This window comes from Somniosus microcephalus, unplaced genomic scaffold, assembly GCF_052327205.1.
Source record: "Somniosus microcephalus isolate GS21.2 unplaced genomic scaffold, FLI_Smic_1.0 unresolved_chr9, whole genome shotgun sequence".
Taxonomy (NCBI): Eukaryota; Metazoa; Chordata; class Chondrichthyes; order Squaliformes; family Somniosidae; genus Somniosus; species Somniosus microcephalus.
In genome coordinates this window covers 899041-925900 of record NW_028225187.1, presented here as the reverse complement: position 1 = coordinate 925900, position 26860 = coordinate 899041, and the positions used below count along the sequence as shown (strand labels likewise).

Sequence of the window (26860 nt, the reverse complement as noted above, 5' to 3'; positions counted from 1 at the left end):
CCGGGGAGGATGGGCCCAGTGAGATCAGATAGTGTAACCCGGGGAGGATGGGCCCAGTGAGATCAGACAGTGTGTAACCCGGGGAGGATGGGTCCGGTGAGATCAGACAGTGTGTAACCCGGGGAGGATGGGCCCAGTGAGATCAGACAGTGTGTAACCCGGGGAGGATGGGCCCAGTGAGATCAGACAGTGTGTAACCCGGGGAGGATGGGCCCAGTGAGATCAGACAGTGTGTAACCCGGGGAGGATGGGTCCAGTGAGATCAGACAGTGTGTAACCCGGGGAGGATAGGCCCAGTGAGATCAGACCGTGTGTAACCCGGGGAGGATGGGCCCAGTGAGATCAGACAGTGTGTAACCCGGGGAGGATGGGTCCAGTGAGATCAGACAGTGTGTAACCCGGGGAGGATGGGCCCAGTGAGATCAGACCGTGTGTAACCCGGGGAGGATGGGCCGAGTGAGATCAGACAGTGTGTAACCCGGGGAGGATGGGCCCAGTGTGATCAGACAGTGTGTAACCCGGGGAGGATGGGCCCAGTGAGATCAGACAGTGTGTAACCCGGGGAGGATGGGCCCAGTGAGATCAGACAGTGTGTGACCCGGGGAGGATGGGCCCAGTGAGATCAGACAGTGTGTAACCTGGGGAGGATGGGCCCAGTGAGATCAGACAGTGTGTAACCCGGGGAGGATGGGCCCAGTGAGATCAGACAGTGTGTAACCCGGGGAGGATGGGCCCAGTGAGATCAGACAGTGTGTAACCCGGGGAGGATGGGCCCAGTGTGATCAGACAGTGTGTAACCCGGGGAGGATGGGCCCAGTGAGATCAGACAGTGTGTAACCCGGGGAGGATGGGCCCAGTGAGATCAGACAGTGTGTAACCCGGGGAGGATGGGCCCAGTGAGATCAGACAGTGTGTAACCCGGGGAGGATGGGCCCAGTGAGATCAGACAGTGTGTAACGCGGGGAGGATGGGCCCAGTGAGATCAGACAGTGTGTAACCCGGGGAGGATGGGCCCAGTGAGATCAGACAGTGTGTAACCCAGGGAGGATGGGTCCAGTGAGATCAGACAGTGTGTAACCCGGGGAGGATGGGCCCAGTGAGATCAGACAGTGTGTAACCCGGGGAGGATGAGCCCAGTGAGATCAGACAGTGTGTAACCCGGGGAGGATGGGCCCAGTGAGATCAGACAGTGTGTAACCCGGGGAGGATGGGCCCAGTGAGATCAGACAGTGTGTAACCCGGGGAGGATGGGCCCAGTGAGATCAGACAGTGTGTAACCCGGGGAGGATGGGCCCAGTGAGATCAGACAGTGTGTAACCCGGGGAGGATGGGCCCAGTGAGATCAGACAGTGTGTAACCCGGGGAGGATGGGCCCAGTGAGATCAGACAGTGTGTAACCCGGGGAGGATGGGCCCAGTGAGATCAGACAGTGTGTAACCCGGGGAGGATGGGCCCAGTGAGATCAGACAGTGTGTAACCCGGGGAGGATGGGCCCAGTGAGATCAGACCATGTGTAACCCGGGGAGGATGGGCCCAGTGAGATCAGACAGTGTGTAACCCGGGAGGATGGGACCAGTGAGATCAGACAGTGTGTAACCCGGGGAGGATGGGCCCAGTGAGATCAGACAGTGTGTAACCCGGGGAGGATGGGCCCAGTGAGATCAGACAGTGTGTAACCCGGGGAGGATGGGCCCAGTGAGATCAGACCATGTGTAACCCGGGGAGGATGGGCCCAGTGAGATCAGACAGTGTGCAACCCGGGAGGATGGGACCAGTGAGATCAGACAGTGTGTAACCCGGGGAGGATGGGCCCAGTGAGATCAGACAGTGTGTAACCCGGGGAGGATGGGTCCAGTGAGATCAGACAGTGTGTAACCCGGGGAGGATGGGCCCAGTGAGATCAGACAGTGTGTAACCCGGGGAGGATGGGCCCAGTGAGATCAGACAGTGTGTAACCCGGGGAGGATGGGCCCAGTGAGATCAGGCAGTGTGATTTGCTGGAAGCCCAGGCGGGCATGGCGGGGATCTGAGAAAAGGGACAAAAATCAGACAGAAGCACTCGGACCCAAACTTTTATTTTTATTAAGCAGAAGAAAAGTCTACATTACATTACTTCACACTATTCATGTTGTTATTTTCAGTCCTGCCATAATTAGATCTCCCGGTGAAAGACTGAGTGATTGAGAAAGGTTCACAGCTGAGAGTAAACAGGGATTGTAGACTGAGGAACGACAGCAGGTGAACCAACACAGGATTGTGAGAGCACCAACCAGAGAGAACCCTTCCGATTCAAAGAGCTTCCAGAGATCGACTGGGGAAAAAGGTCAGAGAGAGTCCCATTGACTCAGATACACACTGGTCCTGGAGATGGACTGGGGAGAAAGGTCAGAGAGAGTCCCATTGACTCAGATACACACTGGTCCTGGAGATGGACTGGGGAGAAATGTCAGAGAGAGTCCCATTGACTCAGATACACACTGGTCCTGGAGATGGACTGGGGAGAAAGGTCAGAGAGAGTCCCATTGACTCAGATACACACTGGTCCTGGAGATGGACCGGGGAGAAAGGTCAGAGAGAGTCCCATTGACTCAGATACACACTGGTCCTGGAGATGGACTGGGGAGAAAGGTCAGAGAGTCCCATTGACTCAGATACACACTGGTCCTGGAGATGGACTGGGGAGAAAGGTCAGAGAGTCCCATTGACTCAGATACACACTGGTCCTGGAGATGGACTGGGGAGAAAGGTCAGAGAGAGTCCCATTGACTCAGATACACACTGGTCCTGGAGATGGACTGGGGAGAAAGGTCAGAGAGAGTCCCATTGACTCAGATACACACTGGTCCTGGAGATGGACTGGGGAGAAAGGTCAGAGAGAGTCCCATTGACTCAGATACACACTGGTCCTGGAGATAGACTGGGGAGAAAGGTCAGAGAGAGTCCCATTGACTCAGATACACACTGGTCCTGGAGATGGACTGGGGAGAAAGGTCAGAGAGAGTCCCATTGACTCAGATGATGTCCCCACACTATTACTGCAGATTTGGTTCCCCCAATCTATACATAGCTTAATATCCCCCATGATTAATGTATTACCCTCGCTACATGCACCTCTAGTTCCCTGAATTATACGCCGCCCTACATTACAACTACAGTTTGGGGGCCTATAATCACCTCCAACCAATGTTTTCTGCCCCTTGCTGTTTCTTGTCTCCACCCAAACTGATTTATTTACTTTATTTTTGGAACTAAGATCATTTCTCCCTACTGTCTTTATCCCATCCTTTATCGATATGAGACCAAAACTGTGCACAGTACTCCGGTGTTGTCTCACCAAAGCCCTGTGCAATTGTAGCAAGACTTCCTCACTGTTGTATTCCAACCCCTTGTAATAAAGGCCAACATGCCATCCGCCTGCCCAATTGCTCGCTGTACCTGCATGCTAACTTTGTTTCCTGTACGAGAACACCTAAATCTCTCTGAACACTAACATTTAATAATTTTTCACCATTTAAAAAAGGTTCTGTTTTTCTACTCTTCCTACTAAAGTGAATACGCACACATTTCCCCACATTATATTCCATCTGTCACCTTACTGCCCGCACACTTAGACTGCCCATATCCCTTTGCAGGCTCTGTGTCCCCATAGCTTACTGTCCCACCTAGCTTTGTATCAGCAGCAAACTTGGATCCATTGCACTCGGTCCCTTCATCTAAGTCAGTAATATAGATTGTAAATAGCAGAGGCCCCAGCACTGATCCTTGTGGCACCCCACTAGCCTGCCAAGCTGAAAATGTCCTGTTTATCCCTACTCTCTGTTTTCTGTCAGTTAACCAATCCTCTATCAATGCTAATAGTCATAACGGCACAGAAGGAGGCCATTTGGCCCATCGAGTCCGTGCCGGCTCTCTGTAGAGCAATCCAGTCAGTCCCATTCCCCCGCTCTATCCCCGTAGCCCTGTAAGTTTATTTCCCTCAAGTGCCTATCCAGTCTCCCCTTGAAAACATTGAGTGTCTCCACTTCCACCGCTTCCGTCGGCAGCGAGTTCCAGGTCCTCACCACTCGCTGCGTAAAAAGGTTTTTATTCTCATCCGCCCCTTGTATCTCTTGTCCAAAACCTTAAATCTGTGTCCCCTAGTCCTTGTACCATCCATTAGTGGGAACAGCCTTTCCCTGTCTAGTCTATCCAAACCCATCATAATCTTGTACACCTCGATCAAATCACCCCTCAACCTCCTTTGCTCTAATGAAAACAAATCCAGCTTCTCCAACCTGTCCTTGTAGCTAATATATTCCCCTCAACCCCATGAGTCCTTATCTTGCACAGCAACCTTTTATGTGGCACCTTATCAAATGCCTTTTGGCAATCCAAATATTTTACATCCACCAGTTCCCCATTATCTATCCAGCTAGTTGCATCCTCAAAAAACACTAATAGCATGATTTCTCTTTCATAAAACCATGTTGACTCCGCCTGATCATATGATTTTCTAAGTGCCCTCTTACCCCTCCCTTAATAATGGATTCCAGCATTTTCCTGACACCAGGCTCACTGGCCTGTAGTTCCCTGCTTTCTCTCTTCCCCCTTTCTAGAATAGCGGGGTTACTTTTTCTACCTTCTAATCCGCTGGGACTGTTCCAGAATCTAGGGAATTTTGGAAGATCACAACCAATGCATCCACTCTCTCTTCAGCCACCTCTTGTAGAACCCTAGGATGTCGGCTGTCAGGTCCTGGGGATTTGTCGGATTTTAGTCCCATTAGTTTCTCAAGTACATTTTTTCTCGAAGGAACTTAAAGTAATTGATGTCAGTCCTTTCATTAGTCCCTTGGTTCCCTGCTATTTTTGGTGCGTTATTTGTGTTTTCTACTGTGAAGACAGATACAAAATATTTGTTTAAAATCTGCCATTTCCTTATTTCCCATTATAATTTCTCCTGTCTCAGCCTCTAAGGGACCAATGCTTACTTTTGCTACTCTTCATGTTTACTTACTTTTAGAAGCTCCTGCAATTTTTTTAATGTTTCTTGCTGATATACTCTCATTCGATTTTCTCCCTTTTTATCAATTTTTGGTCATCGTTTGCTGGTTAACAGAATTAAACTTCCCAATGCAATTTCACATGCTAAAGTTCTGCTTCTGTAAATAGCATTCAAGTACATTTATCGTTTATTATACGCTTAGGAACAAAGAGTTCGAGGTTGATACCATAGAAACTTGGGACCAGACAGCCCAGAATGAGGCCATTGGGCACAGCGGGCTTGTACCGGCTCTTTGAAAGAGCAGGCCAATGTGTCCCACTCCCCTGCTCTGTGCCCAGAGCACTGCTAATGTTCTCCCCTTCGTGTGTTTCACTAATTCAGGTTTAAAAGTTAGTATTGTCTCTGCTCCATCACTCATTCAGACATTGCATTCCAGATCATAACACGATGCCTAAAAACAATCTCCTCATCTCACTTCTGGCTCTTTTGTCAATTACATTAAATCCGTGTCCTCTGTTTACCGACCCTTCTGTCAGTGGGTACAGTTGCTCCTTATTTACTCTATGGAAACACCTTCATGATTTTTGAGCACCTCTATTAAATCTCCCAATTAACATTTTCTGCTCTAAAGAGAACCTACGAGGAATTGGCAGCAGCAGCGAGGAGGCATAAATACAGCGGGAGGCCGAGGACCGCGCGGACCTGCGAGGAGCCGCCAGCAGCAACGAGGAGGCATAAATACAGCGGGAGGCCGAGGACAGGAAGGACCTGCGAGGAGTCGGCAGCAGCGAGGAGACATAAATACAGTGCAGATCTGCGAGGAGTCGGCAGCAGCAGCGAGGAGGCCGATACAAGTCCGGCGAATTCCAAAAGTGCAGCAAAATCCAGGAGACGTCACAGGGCTGCAGGAAAGAGTCAGAGTGGGAGCAGTCAAACGACAACTGCGAAACCGCTAATCACAAGGAGCTGATTGCTAAGTAGGACCTGGTAAGTATTTCTACAGTCCAGTCGTTAAAGTAAAAGTAAGGTCTCTAGTTTAGAGTAAGTAGTGTTTAAAGTGAAGTAAGGTACTTCGTGAGTTTAATATTCTTTAATTTAAAGGGAGTAAATTAAGGGTAGGTCATGGCAGGGCAGCTCGGCTGCATGGAGTGCTCCTCCTGTGCTATGTGGGAAGTCGGGGACACTTTCGGTGTCCAGGGCGAACACGTGTGCAGGAAGTGTCACCAGCTGCAGCTACTCGAAATCCGCATTTCGGAGCTGGAGCTGCAGCTGCAGTCACTGTGAAGCATCCGCGAAGCTGAGATCTTTGTGGATAGCACGTTTAACAAGGTCGTCACTGAAATGAAGAGTAGATTGCCTTTCAAAAGCTAGGCTTTATTAACCTTAAAAAAACCAGCAGTACATCTTAAGCTCCCAGTCTCAACCAACTGTGGAGAACTGAATTTAAGATGGCCACCACAGGTCACATGACATCAACTAACCAATAGGTTTACAGCATATATCTCAAGGCAGGAAAACAGGCAACCAATTACAATGCTTCTTATAAAACAAGAATAATCACCACAGTCACACAGCAGGTAAACAGTGCGCAGGTAAACCGTGCACAGGCAAACAGGAAATGGGTGACCGCCAGACAGAGTAAAAGAACTAGGAAGTTAGAGCAGGAGTCCACTGGGTCCATCTCTCTCTCCAACAGATTTTCCGTTTTGGATACTGCTGGGGGAGATGGTTTCTGAGGGGAATGCAGCAAGAGCCCAGTCCGTGGCACTACGAGTGGCTCAGCTGCACAGGAGGGGAGGAAAAAGAGTGGGAGAGCAATAGTGATGGGGGATTCTATCGTAAGGGGAACAGATAGACGTTTCTGTGGCCGCAGACGTGACTCCAGGATGGTCTGGTGCCTCCCTGGTGCCAGGGTCAGGGATGTCACTGAACGGCTGTAGGGCATTCTGAAGGGGGAGGGCGAACAGTCAGAGGTCGTGGTTCACATTGGTACCAAGGTCATGGGTAGAAAGCGGGATGAGGTCCTGCAACAAGAATTTAGGGAGCTAGGTAGCAGATTAAAGAGCAGGACCTCAAAGGTTGTAATCTCTGGATTACTCCCGGTGCCATGTGCGAGTGAGTATAGAAGTAGGAGGATAGAGCAGATGAATGCGTGGCTAAAGAGTTGGTGCAGGAGGGAGGGCTTTAGTTTCCTGGATCACTGGGTCTGCTTCTGGGGAAGGTGGGACTTGTACAAGTCGGATGGGATGCACCTGAACCAGAACGGGACCAACATCCATGCGGGGAGGTTTCCTAGTACTGTTGGGGTGTGTTTATACTAACTTGGCAGGGGGATGGGATACAGAGTGGAGCTATAGCAGGGGATGATGCACAGCCAAATAGAGGAAAAAACAAGTCAGCCTGGAAGGCAGAGCAAATATGTAATGGCACAAGGGAGTATGGCAAGGCTGGATGGCATTTATTTTAATGCAAGGAGTTTTGCGAGTAAGGCAGATGAATTGAAGGTGTTGATGAACATTGGGAGTACAATATTGTTGCTATCACAGACATGGTTGAGGGAGGGGCAGGACTGGCAGCTCAATATTCCGGGGTATAGAATCTTCAGGCGAGACAGAGCGGGGTGTAAAAGAGGAGGGGGTGTCGCAATATTAATGAAGGAGTCAATTACTGCTGTAAGGAGGGATGATATCTCAGCAAGTTCCTCTAAGGAGACCATATGGGTCGAACTTAAAAACAAAAAGGGGGCAAGCACTTTGCTGGGAGTGTACTATAGGCCCCCAAACAGTCAGGGGAAGATGGATGGAGGAACTGATATGTAGACAAATCTCAAGTGCAGTAATAATAGTAGGAGATTTCAACTTCCCCAATATTAACTGGGATAGTCAGTGTGTGAAAGGCTTAGAGGGTGCAGAATTCTTGAAGTGCATCCAGGAGAGCTTTTTGAGCCAGCATGTAGAAAGTCCTACAAGAGAGGGGGTGGTACTGGATCTAATTCTAGAGAATGTAGCCGGGCAAGTGGTAGAAGTGTCAGTGGGAGAGCATTTTGGTGACCGTGATCCTAATTCGGTGAGATTTAAGGTAGTCATGGAAAAGGACAAAGATGGACCGGATGTTCTAAATGTTCTAAATTGGGGAAGGCCGATTTTAATATGATAAGGCAGGATCTGGCCAAAGTGGACTGGGATCAGCTACTTTAGGAAAATCCACATCAGAGCAGTGGGAGTCTTTCAGAAAGGAAATAGTACAACGCCAATATGTTCCTGTAAAGATCAAGGGTGTGACCAACAAGCCAAGGGAACCCTGGATGTCAAGGGATATACAAGAATGGATTAGGGGGGAAAAAAAGGGATGCTTTTGGCAGATACAATGGACTAAGCAGTGGAAGCCCTAGAGGAGTATAGAAAGTGCAGGGGATACTTAAAGAAATTATGAGAGCGAAGAAGGGGCATGAAAAAACACTGGCGGGCAAAATAAAGGAAAATCCCAAGGTGTTTTATAAGTATATTAAGGGCAAGAGGATAACTAGGGAAAGAGTAGGGCCCATTAGGGACCTATGTGGCAATCTGTATGTAGAGCCGGAATATGCAGGTGAGGTTTTAAATGTATATTTTGTATCTGTTCACTATGGAGAAGGACGATGTAGGCATAGAAATCAGACAGGGGGATTGTGATATACTTCAACAAATTAGTATTGAGAGGGAGGAGGTACTAGCAGGTTTAGCGGGCTTAAAAGTGGATACAGGCCCAGGCGAGATGTATCGCAGGCTGCTTTGTGTGAGGCAAGGGAGGAGATTGCAGGGGCTCTGACACACATTTTCAGAACTTCTCTGGCCACAGGGGATGTGCCAGAGGACTGGAGGACAGCCAACGTAGTACCATTGTTCAAGAAGGGTAGTCGGGATTGTTAGATCCGTGATTCTGAGAGTATGATGTTTTTCAATAACCACACGGATGCTGTAACTTAACAATAAACAGGTATTTACTGGAGGAGGGTAGTCTCAAGACTGGGGGTACAGAGGCATGCGCAAGGCTTATATACAGGTGTGGTCACTGCCGGTACTACAGTATACAGGAGCTGTAAAAGTAGTTCTGTCTTAAAGGTACATACACTACAATTCCTCCCCTTTTTAGATTAGTAGTACCCCTAATATTCAAATAACAATTAACACTTTAACATGTACATTAAACAACAATAGTCCATTTATAGATTCAGTCTTTGGGGCGGCTTCCTGACCCTTTCGGGATAGCGCCTTTCCTGAGGTTCTCGTTCTTGGTGCCGAGGCGATTCTGGCCCCTTTTTCATCGGGTAGTTCATCGGTTTCCACTGCTACTGGTTCTGGGGTAGATGCTACCGGTATGTCGGGTTCATCCCCAGGTACTCGAGACATGGGGTTGACTCGTTCCTGTGACGCTAAGATCTGATCGACGTGGCGTCTCACAATGTTCTCCCCGACATCCACTGTGTACATTAATGGCCCCTGCCTTGTGCATATCGTTCCAGATTGCCATTTCTCTATTTTAATCGTTGCTGTTATGCCTTTTAGTGTTCCGAGTCCCTCCTGGAACACTTCTTTTGCGTCAGTTAGCATTTTTGACAGTCGTCCAGGTGTGATGTCGTCATCCTTTTTGGCCTCAACCTTCAGTGCCTGTATGGAATGCCAATCTAATTGTATCTTCCGGATCCATTCACGTCCTAGCAGTGGTGGTCCTCCATCTGGCAATACATATATATCCATTTTAGGTATTTCCTGGCCTTTATATATCACTTTCACCCTTATATATCACTTTCACCCTTATTTTTCCTTTGGGGTAGACTTTTTGCCTCGTGTACGTCTTCAAGACAATCTCTGTAGCTTTCAAGGGTATATGTGAAAATAGCCGCCTGTAGTCCCTTTGGTTTATGACTGTTAGGGCTGATCCTGTGTCCAATTCCATTTTCACTTGGACTCCGTCTATCTTGCGTGTAACCCAGATAGTCTGGTGATCCTCCATTTTGGTTACCTTATGTAGTTTCAGACAACCCAGCTCCTTGCTTCCGGAGTCTGTGTCACTTTTCTGTTCGTCTGAACTACTGTCCATCACCTGGTGTACCTTTTTGTACTTCTCCTGTGGAGATTTCTTACTGTTGGTTTTCTTCCCAGACCTGCAGACTCTTGCTATGTGTCCTGCTTTTCCACACTGTCTGCACACTTGGTCCTTGAACCAACAATCCTTCTGGTCGTGTGTTGTTCTGCCGCAGCGATAGCACTTCCCTGTTCCATAGGACATTTCATTGGTGCCATATTCTTGCGGTCTCCGTTGTATCTCTGCAGCGCCCCTTGCGGCTGCTTCGTGTGATACTGCCATACTGAAAGCCTTGTCCAGCGTAAGATCCTTTTCTGATAGAAGCCGTTTCTGGGTTCCTTCACTTTGTAGCCCACACACAAACTTGTCCCTTAACGTCTCTGCTAGTCCCGCTCCAAACTGGCAGTGTTTCAATAGCTTGCGCAGTTCCGTTAGGTACTCGGCATTGCTTTCGTCTTTGTGTTGGTTCCTTTTATGGAACTTAAATCGTTCTGCTATCAGCAGCGGTGTGGGGTTTAAGTGGTCCTGTAGGATTTCTACTATGCTTTCGAAATTCTTGTTCACCGGCTTCTCTGGGGTTATTAGATTTCGCAGTAACCCATAAGTTTTTGCACCCATGGAATTTAACAAAACCAGTGCTTTCCTAGCATCTGGCACTTCATTCGCCCTGCAGTACACCTCAATATGTTCCACATATGTCGCCCAATCTTTGACTTTATTGTCGAACGTAGAGATACTGCCACTCTTTGGCATCCCTGGGTGTGATTTAACTGTCAAAAATGGCGTCTCCCGCGCTTCCCTTCTTCTCCGCTGGCACAAAATGGCGTCTCCCGCACTTTCCTTCCTTCCCGCGCTCGCCCTTCTTCTCTGCTGCGGCTTCTAAAAATGGCGTCTCCCGCGCTCTTCCTTCTCAATGGCGTCTCCCGCGCTCTCCCTTCTCCCCGCAGACACTGTTCAGCCCTTGAGCCCTGGCTGTGGTCTGCACGTTCTTTTTTTTCGACGCCGCTCTGTCCTGAACCCGGCTGTTGCTTTACCCTTTTTTTTTCTCGACGCCGCTCGGTTTTCAACCCCCCAGCTGCGCCCTGTGCGCTTCACCCTCTATCTTACCCCGTCGACGCTGCTCGGCTTTCTCTCTGCCGTCGGTCGGCTCCAGCCGCCACTGTCTGGGAAGGTTCTGCGCTGGACCTGTCGTCAGTCTCTTGCTGATCGTCATGGCTGGGGAACCAAGCCCGGCTCTCCACAGCCTCCCCTGCGATGTTCACTCTCTGCCGGACGACTGGGCAGTTGCTCGTGGTCGACGCCCGTGTTCCTGGCCTCGACTTTCTTACACCGCCCTCCCGGAGCGAATCCTCGAAGGGAAATGCAGAGTTGCAGGTAGATTCTAATCGACACTCGTCGCCACTGTTAGATCTGTGATTCTGAGAGTATGATGTTTTTCAATAACCACACGGATGCTGTAACTTAACAATAAACAGGTATTTACTGGAGGAGGGTAGTCTCAAGACTGGGGGTACAGAGGCATGCGCAAGGCTTATATACAGGTGTGGTCACTGCCGGTACTACAGTATACAGGAGCTGTAAAAGTAGTTCTGTCTTAAAGGTACATAAACTACAGGGATAAACCAGGGAATTACAGGCCAGTGAGCCTAACATCATTGGTAGGGAAATTATTGGAAAAAATTCTGAGGGACAGAATTAGTCTCCACTTGGAGAGGCAAGGATTAATCGAGGCTAGTCAGCATAGCTTTATCAGGAGGAGATCATGGCTGACCAATTTCATTGAATTTTTCAAGGGGGTGACTAGGTGTGTGGATGAGGGTAGTGCAGTTGATGTAGTCTACATGGACTTCAGTAAGGCTTTTGACAAAGTCCTGCGTGGGAGACTGGTCAAGAAGGTAAGAGCCCATGGGATCCAGGGCAACTTGGCACATTGGATCCAAAATTGGCTTAGTGGCAGGAGGCAGAGGGTGATGGTTGAAGGTTGTTTTTGTGACTGGAAGCCTGTGTCTAGTGGTGTACCGCAGGGATCGATGCTGGGTCCCTTGCTGTTTGTAGTTTACATTAATGATTTAGATATGAATGTAAGAGGTATGATCAGTAAGTTCGCAGATGACATGAAAATTGGTGGAGTGGTAAATAGTGAGGAGGGAAGCCTCAGGCTACAGGACGATATAGGTGGGTTGGTCAGATGGGCAGAACAGAGGCAAATTGAATTTAACCCTGAAAAGTGTGAGGTGAGGTGGTGCATTTTGGGAGGATTAACAAGGCAAGGGAATAAACAATGAATGGTAGGACCCTAGGAAGGACAGAGAATCAGAGGGATCGTGGTGTGCATGTACATAGATCACTGAAGGCAGCAGGACAGCTAGATGAGGTGGTTAAAAAAGCATAATGGGATACTTGCCTTCATTAACCGAGGCATAGAATATAAGAGCAGGGAGGTTATGATGGAGCTGTACAAAACGCTAGTTAGGCCACAGCTGGAATACTGTGTGCAGTTCTGGTCGCCACACTATAGGAAGGATGTGATTGCATTGGAGAGGGTGCAGAGGAGATTCACCAGGATGTTACCTGGGCTGGAGCGCTTCAGCTATGAAGGGAGACTGGACAGGCTGGGGTTGTTTTCCTTAGAGCAGAGAAGGCCGAGGGGGGACCTGATTGAGGTGTACAAAATTCTGACGGGGGTAGATAGGGTGGATAGAAAGGAACTTTTCCCCTTTAATAGAGGGGTCAATAACCAGGGGGCATAGTTTCAAGGTAAGGGGCAGGAGGTTTTGAGGGGATTTGAGGAAAAACATTTTCACCCAGAGGGTGGTTGGAATCTGGAACTCACTGCCTGAAAGGGTGGTAGAGGCCGGAGCCCTCAACATTCAAGAAGCATTTAGATGAGCACTTGAAACACCATAGCAGACAAGGCTACGGACCAAGTGCTGGAAAATGGGATTAGATTAGACAGGGCTTGATGGCCGGCGCGGACACGATGGGCCGAAGGGCGTTTTTCTCTGCTGAATAACTTTATGACTCTAATTCCAGCTCCTCTAGTGTCTCCATGTAGCTGAAGGCCCTCATCTCTGTTACCATTCTTTTGAATCTCCTCTCCACCCTCTCCAATGCCTTGAAAACCTTCCTAAAGTGCGGTGCCCAGAATTGGACACACTGCTCCAGCTGAGACCTAACCAGGGTTTGATGATGGCTGAGCATAATATCGTTGGCCAAAACTGTGGCAGATGGAGTTCAATGTGGGAAAGTGTGAGGTAATTCACTTTGGATCTTAGTGAGATCAGAGTAGTTTCTAAATAGTGAGAAGCTAGAAACTGTGGATGAGCAGAGAATTAGAGGTCCAAGTATAGATATTACCAGAAGCTAGTGGAATAAGATCAAAGGCTAATGAAATGTTAGGCTTTATCTCGGAACGGCTGGAATACAGAAGTTATGGTACAGCTGTACAGAGCTCTGGTTAGAACTGATTTCGAGTATTGTTACATTCTGGGCACCGCACCTCCGGAAGGATATCTTGGCTTTGGTGGTGGTGCAGCTCAGAATTAAGAGTTAAATTATGAGGACTGATTGCATAGACGAAGCTTGTATTCCCTTGAATATCAAGTGTTAAGGGGTGATCTAATTGAGGTGTTTTAGATGATTAAAGGAATTGATAAGATAAAGAGAGAAACTGTTTCTTCTGATGGTGGAGTCCAGTACAAGGGGGCATAACCTTAAAAGCAGAGCTAGGTCGTTCAGTGGTGATGTTGGAAAGCATTTCTTCACACACAGGGTAGTGGAAATCTAGAACACTCGCACTCAGCAGCTGTTGAGGCTGGGGGAAAATTGAAAATGTCATAACTGTGATTGATAGATTTGTGTTAGGCAAATGTGCGGGTTAGGTTGATTGGCCATGATAAAAATTGGCCCTTAGTGTTAGGGGGGATTAAATACGTGGGGTTACAGGGTTACGGGGATAGGGCTTGGGTGGGATGGCTGTCGGTGTAGGGACCGGGTGCTAGGGTTTGGATGATCAGCCATGATCTCGTTGAATGGCGGAGCAGGCTTGAAGGGCCGAATGGCCTACTCCTGCTCCTATCTTCTATGTTTCAATGGTATTTAGGCTTGTGGAACCAAGGCGGGTAAATGGAGTTAAGATAAAGATCAGCCGTGATTGAATTGAATGGCTCGAGCCTGTTCTGCCAATGAATAGTCTACTGTTCCTACGTTCCTATATTCCGATGTCTCTATTTATAAAACCAGTGATCCCATATGCTTTTCTAAAAGCTCTATGAACTTGTCCTGCCACCTTCAATGATTTCTGGATGTAAGCCCCCATGTTTGTCTGTTCTTGCACCCCCTTTACTCTTGTGCTATTTATTTTATATTGTATCTCCTCATTCTTTCTTCCAAAATGCATCACTTCACACTTCTCTGCATTAAATTTCACCTGCCATATGTCTGTGCATTTCACCAGACGGTTTATGTCCTCCTGACTTCTTCCATTATCCTCCTCAGGGTTCACGACTTTTCCGAGTTTTGTTAATCTGCAAACTATGAAATGATGCCTTGTGTGCCCAAGTCCAGGACATTAATATATATTAAAAGAGCAATGCTCGTAATCCCGACCCCTGGGGATACCACTATAACTTCTCCAGTCTGGAAAACCCTCACTTCACCACAACCCTCTGCTTTCTGTCCCTTCCCTAATTTAGCATTCACTCTAACATTGCAGCTTTAATGTCATTGGCTTCAATTTTGCAAACCAGTCTATTATGAGGCACTTTGTAGAAATTCTTCTAAAGATCTATATACACAACATCAACTGTACAACCTTCAACAGTCCGCTCCCTTATTTCATCGAAGAAATGAAACTAGTCCGACTCGATTTGCTTTTAAACAATCTGTTCTGGATGTCGTTTATTAACCCATGTTCTTCCAAGTGACAAGTCATTTTGTCTCTGACTATTGTCTCAATGATTTATCTCAAGAAGGTTCCTGAACACCGGCACTAGACTGATTCACCTGTAGATCATTGGTTTAGCACACACCCCATTTTTAAACAAGGGGGTAACATTTGCAAATCTCCAGTCCTGTGGCACCACTCCCCTATTCAAGCAGGATTCAAAGATTGTGGCCAGAACCCTGCTTCTCTCAGTAACCCAGGATGTATCTGTGGTGATTATTCTTTATGTTTAGTAAGAAGTATTGTAATTGGTTGTTTGTTTCCTGCCTTGAGATATATGCTGTAAACTCATTGGTAGTTGATGTCATGTGATTTGTGGTGGCCATCTTAAATTCAGTTCTTTACAGCCTTGGTTGGGACTGGGTGTTGAAAGATGTGCTACTGGATTTTTAAAGTTAATAAAGCCTAGATTAGAAAGGCAAATCTACTCTTTATTTCAATTTATTAACTTTAAATCAGAATGGAGCGATATCTTCAACCGGAACGATTCAATGCTGACCCTAATTCTGCAGGAGTGGATGATAAATGGAAACACTGGTATCGTACATTTAAAGACTTTTTGGGTGTGTTGGATCAAGAGTCTCTAAATAAGCTGAATATGCTGATCAACTACATTGCTCCGGATGTGTATAAGTATATTTTGGACTGTGAAACTTATGAATTGGCTATTTCTACATTGGGAAAGATTTTTGTTAAACCAAAGAATGAGGTATTTGCACGTCACCTTCTATCTGCCTGTAGGCAGCAGGTGGGAGAATCTTTGGATACTTACTTACAAGCACTTCGGCGCCTTAGTGCTAACTGTGTAATTATAAGGCCGTGATGGCTGAAGAATATAAGGAAGAATCGGTACGGGATGCTTTTATTAATGGATTACTGTCTAGATCAATTCGTCAGCGGTTGTTAGAAAATAAGACTTTGGATCTCAAGAGTGCTTTTGAGCAAGCCTCTACATTGGATGTGGCTCAGAGAAGTTCGGATTCTTATGCTCTTTTTAATCGGCCTGCGACTGTGGTTTCGGCAGTTCCGGATGAAAAGGAATTATGTGGACTTAATAGGAGTAGTTTACTAGATTCTGAAACAGTTTCTACTTCGGCGGCTGTTGCCTCTAGGATTCAGAAGTGTTATTTTTGTGGGAACGTCCAGCACCCTCGTCTGAAGTGTCCTGCTTGGGAGGCTGTGTGTAGTAAATGCGGCAAGAGAGGTCATTATGCACGTGTTTGTAAATCACCAGGTTCAATTACATCCTCTGCGACTATTCAGCCTTTAGATAGGGCGTTTATTGCATCAATTTCTGCTGCATTTGCTCATGGCCTAAACAAAGCTATAGTTACGGCCCAAGTTAATGGGTTAGAAGTGAAGGCCCTTATAGATACGGGCAGTACCGAGAGTTTTATAAGTCTTCAGTTTGCGAAGGAGAGGCGTTTGAAAATTTCGCCTGTTACTTATCAGGTGTGTATGGCTCAGACGACTCTCACTTCACAAGTAGCTGGTTGCTGCCTTGTGAAATTGATTCTTCTAGGTAATACATATACTGATCTACGCCTATCTGTTTTGCCTAATCTCTGTGCGGATATTTTGATTGGTCATGATGTGCTTCAATTACACGAGTCTCTCAGTCTTTCGTTTGGAGGGACTAAGCCACCTTTATCTATTTGTGGATTAACCTCTTTATCCATTTCTCCATTATCACTTTTTTCCAATTTGATGCCGGATTGTAAGCCAATTGCTACCAAGTCAAGAAGGTATAGCAGTCAGGATAGAGAATTTATTAATTCTGAAGTTCAACGTCTTTTATTGGAAGGAATCATTGAACCTAGTTGTTCGCCTTGGCGGGCACAGGTAGTTGTCACCACTAACGAGAGACATAAGAAACGAATGGTGATAGACTACTCCCAAACTATTAATAGGTATAATCAATTAGATGCGTACCCTTTGCCTAAGATTGATGAGCTTATCAACAAAGTATCTCAGTATAAGGTTTTTAGCACTATTGATTTAAAGAGTGCTTATCATCAGATTCCTATTGTTAAGAAGGATCAACCACATACGGCCTTTGAGGCTGGCGGAAAGCTGTATCAGTTTTGCCGAATGCCATTTCGTGTTACTAATGGTGTTGCTTGTTTTCAATGGGCAATGGATGCTTTTATAAGTGATAACTCTCTCTCTGACACCTTTTCATACTTAGATGACATCACGGTGTGTGGCAAATCAAGGGTGGAGCATGATTCTAATTTAGAAAGATTCCTTCAAGCTGCGGAAAAAGTTGGTTTAACTTTCAATAAAGAGAAGTGTATCTTTTCGACCACTGAGGTAAATCTACTGGGGTATATTATCTCGGGAAACGAGATTAAACCAGATCCAGAACGTCTGCGACCATTGATTGATTTACCTTGTCCTACTAATTCTAAGGCTTTGCAACGAGTTGTTGGACTGTTTTCTTATTATTCTAATTGGATTGCAAACTTTTCACAGAAGATCCAGCCCCTTATTCGGGTTACGACATATCCTTTATCATGGGAGGCCAGGACGTGTTTTGATAATTTTAAAAAGGATATCCTTGGAGCAGTTGTGCATTCTATTGATGAGCAGGTTCCCTTTGTGATTGAGACGGACGCTTCTGATTTTGCAATTGGGGCTACTCTGAACCAGAATGGAAGACCTGTGGCCTTTTTCTCACGTACCTTGAACAATAGTGAAAAAAGACATTCTTCAATAGAGAAAGAGGCGTATGCAATATTAGAAGCACTGTGTAAATGGAGACATTATTTATCGGGGCGACATTTTACATTGGTAACTGACCAAAAGTCTGTGTCCTTTATGTTTGATGTCAAACATTTTGGAAAGATCAAGAATGATAAAATAATGAGGTGGAGGATTGAGTTGGCATGCTACCATTTTGATATAGTTTATCGTCCGGGGAAGGATAATGTTGCTGCTGATGCGCTGTCGAGGGCTTATTGTTCTGTGATTCAAGGAGATACGCTTATTAATCTTCACAATGCCTTATGCCATCCTGGGGTTACGAGGATGATACACTTCGTACGCAGTAAGAATTTGCCCTTTTCAGTTGAAGACGTCAAGCGGATGACTTGATCATGTTTTATCTGTGCTCAGTGTAAACCGAATTTCTTTAAGCCTCAATGAGCTCATCTTATAAAGGCTACTTCTCCTTTTGAACGTTTGAGCGTTGATTTTAAGGGGCCTCTTCCTTCAACGACTCAAAATCTATATATATTTACTGTTGTGGATGAGTTTTCAAGGTTCCCTTTTGCTTTTCCTTGCGCAGATGTATCAGCTGCTACAGTTATCAAATGTCTGACTCAACTTTTTGTCATTTTTGGGATGCCTGCGTATATCCATTCAGATCAGGGAAGTTCTTTTATGTCTTCCCAGTTGAAGGAATACCTTCAGAGTCGGGGAATCTCTACTAGTAGAACTACCCCGTATAATCCCCAGGGTAATGGACAGTGTGAACGATACAATGGCGTGATCTGGAAGGCAGTTATGTTGGCTTTGACATCCCGGAACCTTAAGAATACACAGTGGGAAATGGTACTGCCTGATGCCCTGCATTCCATTAGATCATTGCTTTCAATGGCTGCTAATGTGACCCCCCATGAAAGGCTCTTTAACTATCCGCGGAGATCTACTACGGGATATTCGGTACCTTCATGGCTTACTATGCAGGGACCTGTGCTGCTTCGACGCCATGTTAGATTGTCAAAATATGATCCTTTAGTGGAGGAGGTGGAGCTGTTGGAGGCAAATTCCCAATATGCTCATATTCGATTCCAAGATGGGAAAGAAAGTACTGTTTCAATTAAAGACTTGGCTCCTTGTGGTGGCCAGCCCTCTTCTGAGGATATTAACAATAGTCATGATTCAGATAATGTGGATGTCGTTACAGATACTACGAATATTTCCAATCCTATTGCAGATAATTATACTTCTATTAGTCAGCCTTCGATGGATGTTCATGACCGTCCCAGTTTACCTCCTGATGGGCTTTCCAATCCGGAAACTGTTGATAATCGGGATATGGATAACCTTCCTGCAGAAGATACTTCTGTGTCTCCTGGTGTGGGAGGGCAAGGAATTTCACCAGGGTTAAGAAGGTCGACACGAACAAGACATCTGGTCGACCGACTGAAAATGGACTTTTAAATTGATAGTAATGTTTTAAAATTGTTGAAATATATTTGTATTGTTTTAGTTGTAAATAATTAATTATAAATTGTAAAGGTTGTTTAGGTTGGAGTATATTTTAAAAGGGGGGGGTGAATGTGGTGATTATTCTTTATGTTTTAGTAAGAAGTATTGTAATTGGTTGTTTGTTTCCTGCCTTGAGATATATGCTGTAAACTCATTGGCAGTTGATGTCATGTGATTTGTGGTGGCCATCTTAAATTCAGTTCTTTACAGCCTTGGTTGGGACTGGGTGGTGAAAGATGTGCTACTGGATTTTTAAAGTTAATAAAGCCTAGATTTAGAAAGGCAAATCTACTCTTTATTTCAGTATCCCATCCAGACCATGACACTTCCACTTTGAGCGCTGTCCACTGTTTCACTACTTCCTCTTGGTCTATTTATATCCTGTCCAATTTCACTACCACCCTCTCCTTCACTGTAACATTGGCAGCATCCTCTTCTTTAGTGAAGGCAGATGCAAAGTACTCATTCAGTACCTCAGCCATGCCCACTGCATCCACCAGAAGATTGCGCTTTTGCTCCTTAATCATCGCACCTTTCCATTGACTCTCTTTTTAGGCTTTATGGTCTAGAAATTCAGTTGGGCGCGCTAGCGCCTTTAGGAGGAGTAGATCTCGAGCGCTAGGCGCTTAGTGCCCGGGCACAGCGCGATCTGCACCTCGCCCCAACTTCAGTACACATTTAGCGCCGGCGCAAAGTCTTAGTGCGCGCCCTGCTGCGCGCGCAGATCATGACGTCATTTACTAGTGCAACGCCCTTTGTGCGCCCCGAACCGCAACTTCACTCACGCCGGGCCATTGTGCGTCGGGCGGCCCTAATGACTGTGAAGTGGAACGGTACACAGCCGAGGCGGGCTGCGGGGAGCGCTAATTAAAGGGCACTTACCCTGCACTATAAAGGCCAGCCATTTTGCAGCATTCGCTCTTGTGCAACGGTTTTTTGGAGAGAGACCAAGGAGGAGAGCTTACTGGTTTGGACCAACACTAGGACAGGTATTTTTGGCTCGGGCCACAGCTTAGCAATTATCTTTGCCTTCATTGAGAGCTCAGTGTTTGCCAGCATATAATGGGGGCTGCATTGGGTGCCAATGCTGACTTTCAGCCTTATGCCAGAAGGGCTTACAGACGCCGTGAGAGAGTGGCAGCCCTGGCTAGACGCAGAGGGGGCAACAGGCGTCGCCAACTGAGGCCTTACCCACCCAGGCTATACCGCCAGCAGTCCTCCTATCTGACCATGTCTGCCGCGATGTGTGTAAGGAGGCTGCGATTCAGAAGGGAGGTGGTTGCAGACATCTGCCAGCTGCTTCAGATAGATCTGCAGCCACAGCTGATGCGCAGGATGTCTCTGTCGGTGGCAGTGAAGGTGACGGTGGCTCTCAACTTCTATGCCACCGGCTCCTTCCAATCCGCTGCTGGGGACATCGCTAACATCTCCCAGTTCGCCGTGCATTGCTGCATCCGCCAGGTGACCGAAGCCCTTTTCAGAAGGAGACATCAATTCATCTCCTTCCCCATGACCCTGGACAAGCAGCAGCAGCGTGCAGTGGGATTTGCAAGAATAGTGGGCTTCCCCATGGTGCAGGGCGCCATTGACTGCACGCATGTGGCTTTGCGGGCACTTCTGGAGCATGCCGAGGATTATCGCAACCGGAAGGGCTACCATTCCCTCAACGTACAGCTGGTGTGTGACCACAGGCAGCGCATCCTAGCTGTCATTGCCCGCTTTCCAGGCAGCAGCCTGTGACAGACAACTGTGGCTGACATGTTCCAGGCACAGCCTCACCCAAGAGGATGGCTTAGCGGAGACAAAGGCTATCCTTTGTGTACCTGGCTCATGACCCCGCTCCACGCGCCCACGACCCCTGCTGAAGAGGCATACAACGAGAGCCATCAAGCGACTAGGAACATCACAGAACAAACAATTGGCGTCCTCAAGCAACGGTTCCGCTGTCTCGATCGCTCCGGGGGAGCCCTCCAGTATTCGCAGGAGCGAGTCTCCCAATTCATCGTCGTTTGCTGCATGCTGCACAACCTGGCTATCCGCAGGACTCAGGCACTGCCACCTCACGTTGGACCCCCACCTCAGGAGGAGGAGCATGAGGAGGAGGACGAGGAGTACCAGCCCAGGAGGGAGGCAGAAGATCCAAGGGCCGCCCGTCGGTGGCTTATTGAACGTCACTTCTAGGCCCCCTGTCAGGGAATGGCTTGTGCCAATGAAAGAACATGATTGCAGCCGCTCCGCAAGCCCTCAGCCGGTTAAGGCAACAAACACTTCAAAGATCAAACATGGACAATGTTAATAAATAAAATGCTTTATTGTACAAACTCAGGGCCCTTCCCACATGAAAACCAATAACAGACGAAACCTCCAAAAAAACACTCAAACACATTACTCGCTCCCACAACCTGGAGAGGATTAACAAAACAGTGCAACTAAAATGGCCGTCATCCTCGGCCTTCGTAAAAAACAAACATCACATCCTCGGCCTTCAAAAAACAAACATCCAATTCTCGGCCTCAAAAAACAAACATCCAATTCTCGGCCTCAAAAAACAAACAACTGGCCACACATTCGACTTTTTGGCCCGCTAGGGTGATGCCTTGGCCATCTTTGTGTGGCCCCTGCCCGCCCTGCTGCTCCTCAAAGTAAGGCCATTGGCTGCTGCAAGGCTGGGGGCAGGCTCCAGAGGGGCACATGTCATGACGGCAGATGCCCTTGGGGGTCGGCCTAGTCGAGGTCTGGCCGTCGAGCGGGCGGCTGTTGAATGCTGCAGCTGTGGCTGGCCAGCATCAGTCGCTGCAGCAGCTCCTGGCAGCTCCACTGGGGGAGTGGCAGTGGCGGCTGGAGGAATGGGGGCAAGCTGGCGGATGGCAGGCGCTCGCTGGTCGCCTGAGACACTGGCACTCGCCCGGGCCAGCACTGCAGCATGCGCACCAATCTGCTGAGGGACAGACCGCTGTGCTGCTGCAGCGCGCCGGGTGCCCTGGCGATGCCTGGCTAACACAGCGAGTGTGGCAGCAGTGAGTGCCCGTGTTGACCTGTTCAGTGACCTCATCAGAGCACCCAGTGACTGAACGGCACCACTGATCAGCTGCCCACTCGCTGCCCCGAATGCCGCCCGACTCGCTGCCTGCTCTGCCCCGAATTCCGCCAAACTGATGGCCTGTGAGGCCCCGACGTCGGTGACACTCCGAGAGAGGGACTCGATGGCCTCAGGCAACCGTGCCACTACCCCCATGAGCTCCGTGTGCCAGCGCTCCGAGTCCGCGGACAAGTCCTCGAGGTGTTCCATCTCCTCGGCGAAGACCATCTCCGGACTGGAGGCCGGACTCTCCCTCTGGGGAGAAGGCCGCCGAGCTGGCCGACCCTTCCTGCGTTGCTGGATGCCGCTGGGCCCAGCAATTGGACTCCCCTCCGACCCTTCCCCCCTCTGGGGAGAAGGCCGCCGAGCTGGCACCCCCCTCCCGCGTTTCTGCAGGCCGCAGGTCCCATGAGCTCCCCTCCCCTCCCCTCCGACACTTCCGCCATGCTCCCCTCCAGGGAAGACGTGTCCCCTACATTCGCATGGGTTGCCACGGCTGAGGGTTACCCTGATGGGCCGCCTTCCTCTTGCTCCTCCTCCTCCTCCTCTTCTGAGGGGCTGTCACTGGCAACTTCAGGGACCTCCTCCTCACCATCTGAAAGCAGGAAGGCACAAGAGTAGCTTTAGAGTGAGGAGAGGGCGTCAGCGAGGGATGCATGAGTGGTGGCATTCAGCGCATTGGTCGGACAGTGGCAAAGGATGTAGATCTGATGCGCAAGTGGGACGAGAGAGGTCCAAACGTTGATGTCCTTACCATTGGTGCCCAGAACAGGGTCGGCATCTCCACATGCAACGGGGCCAATCACCCGGCCACCCATGATGCGCTCCACGCGATGTTGCAGCTCGGTGAGCGGCTGGATCTGGGGTCGGCCTCCCCCGGTCGCAGTCTGGCTCTTCCTATTATTGGCCAGCTTGGCCTGCAAGAGAAAGGACGGCCTCTAAGTACAGTGTGTAGCCCTGATCTTGTGTGCACTGCCTCCCATGGTGGAATAGCCTGGCCAGTGTGTCACCCTGATCTTGTGTGCACTGCCTCCCATGGTGGAATAGCCTGGCCAGTGTGTCGCCCTGATCTTGTGTGCACTGCCTCCCATGGTGGAATAGCTTGGCCAGTGTGTTAAGTGCAGAATGTGCAATTGATGTTCATGCCTGTCCCATAGCTGCTGGATGAGGGCTGGCCATTAGGGCTTTCAGGTCCCTTTGCCCATAATGTGAGGTGCACATGCAAGGATGAGGAGGTCACTGGAAAGGGTACTCACCCTGACAATCCGAGTGAGGTCATTAAACTTTTTGCGGCATTGGACACCGGTCCTGGGGACCTCGCTGTTGGCTGACACCTTGCTGGCGACATGCCTCCAGGCTCTCCGGTAGGTGCGGAGCGGCGCCTTCCTGCCATTGTCCGGGTACAAAATATGGCGCCTCTTCTCCACACCACCAACCAGCACACTCAGATCACGCTCTGAGAAGCGCTGCGCTCATTCACGGGCCTTCTGCATGGCTTCAGGCGCTATTTGGGTCCAGCAGCAGTGTTCAGGCCTAGCTGGAGGGCTCCTCTATCCAGGGCGTGGCAGCAGACCAAGTCGACCCTTCCCCCTTAAGAGCTGGTCGGCGCCAGGGTGTCTGCTGTCAATCACGAGATGGCCGCACCTGCGCTGCGCCCGGCCTCGGCGCTCTCGCTCAGCACCTCCGGCTTAGCGCCTAAAGAGAGGCGTGCATCGCCAGTTTTAGCGCTCGAGCAAACTCTTAGGGCGAAGCTAATGAATATCGGAGAAGTGGCCTCGATTTGGCGGCGGGCGCAAACTTTAGCGGCCGCCCGACTTTACTGCCCCAAAAGTGGCTACAATGAATTTCTAGGCCTATATGTTTTAGAAAGATTTTAATGTTCCCTATTATATTCCCACTAATGTATTCTCATGTTTTCCGTGCCCCTCTGTTTTTGATTTCCCCTCTGTACTTTCTGTATTCAGCTTGATTCCCTACGGTGCTGCTGTTGTTGTCGTGTGTTTATTATACCAGAGTCTGCGTGTGTCAAACAGCAGAAAACTCCATCTTACAAGGTCTCAAATTGGGTTATACCTTAATGCCGGCGAATAACATCAACTTAAGTTTGGAGAAATTACTGATCCGGGACTGAATCGCTTTCACATTTCCACAGTGGGGAAAGGGAAGGACGCTGACTGAGAGTTTGTTAGACACACAGCGGGACACGCGCACACGTGGAGAATTATAATTGTAAAACAGCAATCCGATCAAACCAGTTATGTATTTAAGACGTTTCCAGACATTGTAAGGCCCCTAAAGATATTCCAAACAAACAAGTTGGGTGTCACCAATCTGCTTAAAGTTACACAACTGTGTTAATGTTAGTGGAGCAGTGGTGAATGTCCTCACCTCTGACAGTGCTCATTAGTCACGTGCTGATACCATGAGCGAATAGCGAATAACAGCAAGGAAGCTATGTTAAACTGTTAGAACAGACTGGTTAGGCCTCAGCTGGAGTCTGGTTTTCAATTCTGGGCACCACACTTTAGGGAGGGTATCAAGGCCTTGGAGACGGTGCAGAAGAGATTTGAGAGAATTGTACTAAGGATCAGGGACTTCAGTTCTGGGGAGAGACTGGTTCTCTTTAGAGCAGAGTTGGTTAAACGAAGATTTTATAGAGCTGTTGAAACTCATGATTGGTTTTGATGAGTAAATAAGGAGGAACTGTTTCCATTGGCAGAAGGGTCAGTAACCAGACGATGCAGATTTAAAGAGAGTGGAGAAAGAGCCACAGGTGAGGTGAGGTAACATTGTTACACAGTGAGTTAGTGTGATCTGGAATGCATTGCCCGAAAGGGTGGTGAGGTAACATTGTGTTACACAGCGAGTTAGTGAGATCTGGAATGCATTGTCCGAAAGGGTGGTGAGGTAACATTGTGTTACACAGCGAGTTAGTGTGATCTGGAATGCATTGCCCGAAAGGGTGGTGAGGTAACATTGTGTTACACAGCGAGTTAGTGTGATCTGGAATGCATTGTCCGAAAGGGTGGTGAGGTAACATTGTGTTACACAGTGAGTTAGTGAGATCTGGAATGCATTGTCCGAAAGGGTGGTGAGGTAACATTGTGTTACACAGTGAGTTAGTGTGATCTGGAATGCATTGTCCGAAAGGGTGGTGAGGTAACATTGTGTTACACAGCGAGTTAGTGTGATCTGGAATGCATTGCCCGAAAGGGTGGTGAGGTAACATTGTGTTACACAGCGAGTTAGTGAGATCTGGAATGCATTGCCCGAAAGGGTGGTGAGGTAACATTGTGTTACACAACGAGTTAGTGAGATCTGGAATGCATTGTCCGAAAGGGTGGTGAGGTAACATTGTGTTACACAACGAGTTAGTGAGATCTGGAATGCATTGTCCGAAAGGGTGGTGAGGTAACATTGTGTTACACAGTGAGTTAGTGAGATCTGGAATGCATTGTCCGAAAGGGTGGTGAGGTAACATTGTGTTACACAGCGAGTTAGTGAGATCTGGAATGCATTGTCCGAAAGGCTGGTGAGGTAACATTGTGTTACACAGCGAGTTAGTGAGATCTGGAATGCATTGTCCGAAAGGGTGGTGAGGTAACATTGTGTTACACAGCGAGTTAGTGAGATCTGGAATGCATTGTCCGAAAGGGTGGTGAGGTAACATTGTGTTACACAGCGAGTTAGTGAGATCTGGAATGCATTGTCCGAAAGGGTGGTGAGGTAACATTGTGTTACACAGCGAGTTAGTGAGATCTGGAATGCATTGCCCGAGAGGGTGGTGAGGTAACATTGTGTTACACAGCGAGTTAGTGAGATCTGGAATGCATTGCCCGAAAGGGTGGTGAGGTAACATTGTGTTACACAACGAGTTAGTGAGATCTGGAATGCATTGTCCGAAAGGGTGGTGAGGTAACATTGTGTTACACAACGAGTTAGTGAGATCTGGAATGCATTGTCCGAAAGGGTGGTGAGGTAACATTGTGTTACACAGCGAGTTAGTGTGATCTGGAATGCATTGTCCGAAAGGGTGGTGAGGTAACATTGTGTTACACAGCGAGTTAGTGAGATCTGGAATGCATTGCCCGAAAGGGTGGTGAGGTAACATTGTGTTACACAGCGAGTTAGTGTGATCTGGAATGCATTGTCCGAAAGGGTGGTGAGGTAACATTGTGTTACACAGCGAGTTAGTGAGATCTGGAATGCATTGTCCGAAAGGGTGGTGAGGTAACATTGTGTTACACAGCGAGTTAGTGTGATCTGGAATGCATTGTCCGAAAGGGTGGTGAGGTAACATTGTGTTACACAGTGAGTTAGTGTGATCTGGAATGCATTGTCCGAAAGGGTGGTGAGGTAACATTGTGTTACACAGTGAGTTAGTGAGATCTGGAATGCATTGTCCGAAAGGGTGGTGAGGTAACATTGTGTTACACAGCGACTTAGTGTGATCTGGAATGCATTGCCCGAAAGGGTGGTGAGGTAACATTGTGTTACACAGTGAGTTAGTGAGATCTGGAATGCATTGTCCGAAAGGGTGGTGAGGTAACATTGTGTTACACAGCGAGTTCGTG

At 48.1% G+C, this 26860-nt stretch overlaps 1 protein-coding gene across 11 annotated transcripts in view; it reads left to right on the top strand.

Moving 5' to 3' along the window:
- Positions 1-26860, top strand: part of LOC147084201 (uncharacterized) — a 270376-nt gene that overhangs the window by 136727 nt on the left and 106789 nt on the right. For 3 of the 11 annotated variants that reach the window (XR_015075837.1, XR_015075838.1, XR_015075835.1), the window contains 3 exons: positions 2142-2323; positions 5615-5970; positions 18933-19494. The exons of 3 other annotated variants lie outside the window; for them this stretch is intronic. The gene's annotated coding sequence lies outside the window, so the exon portion shown is untranslated. Of the gene's footprint in view, positions 1-2141; positions 2324-5614; positions 5971-17180; positions 19495-26860 lie in introns of those variants that run through there. 5 more of the 11 variants (XR_015075836.1, XR_015075839.1, XR_015075834.1 and 2 more) reach the window with 5 other exon arrangements.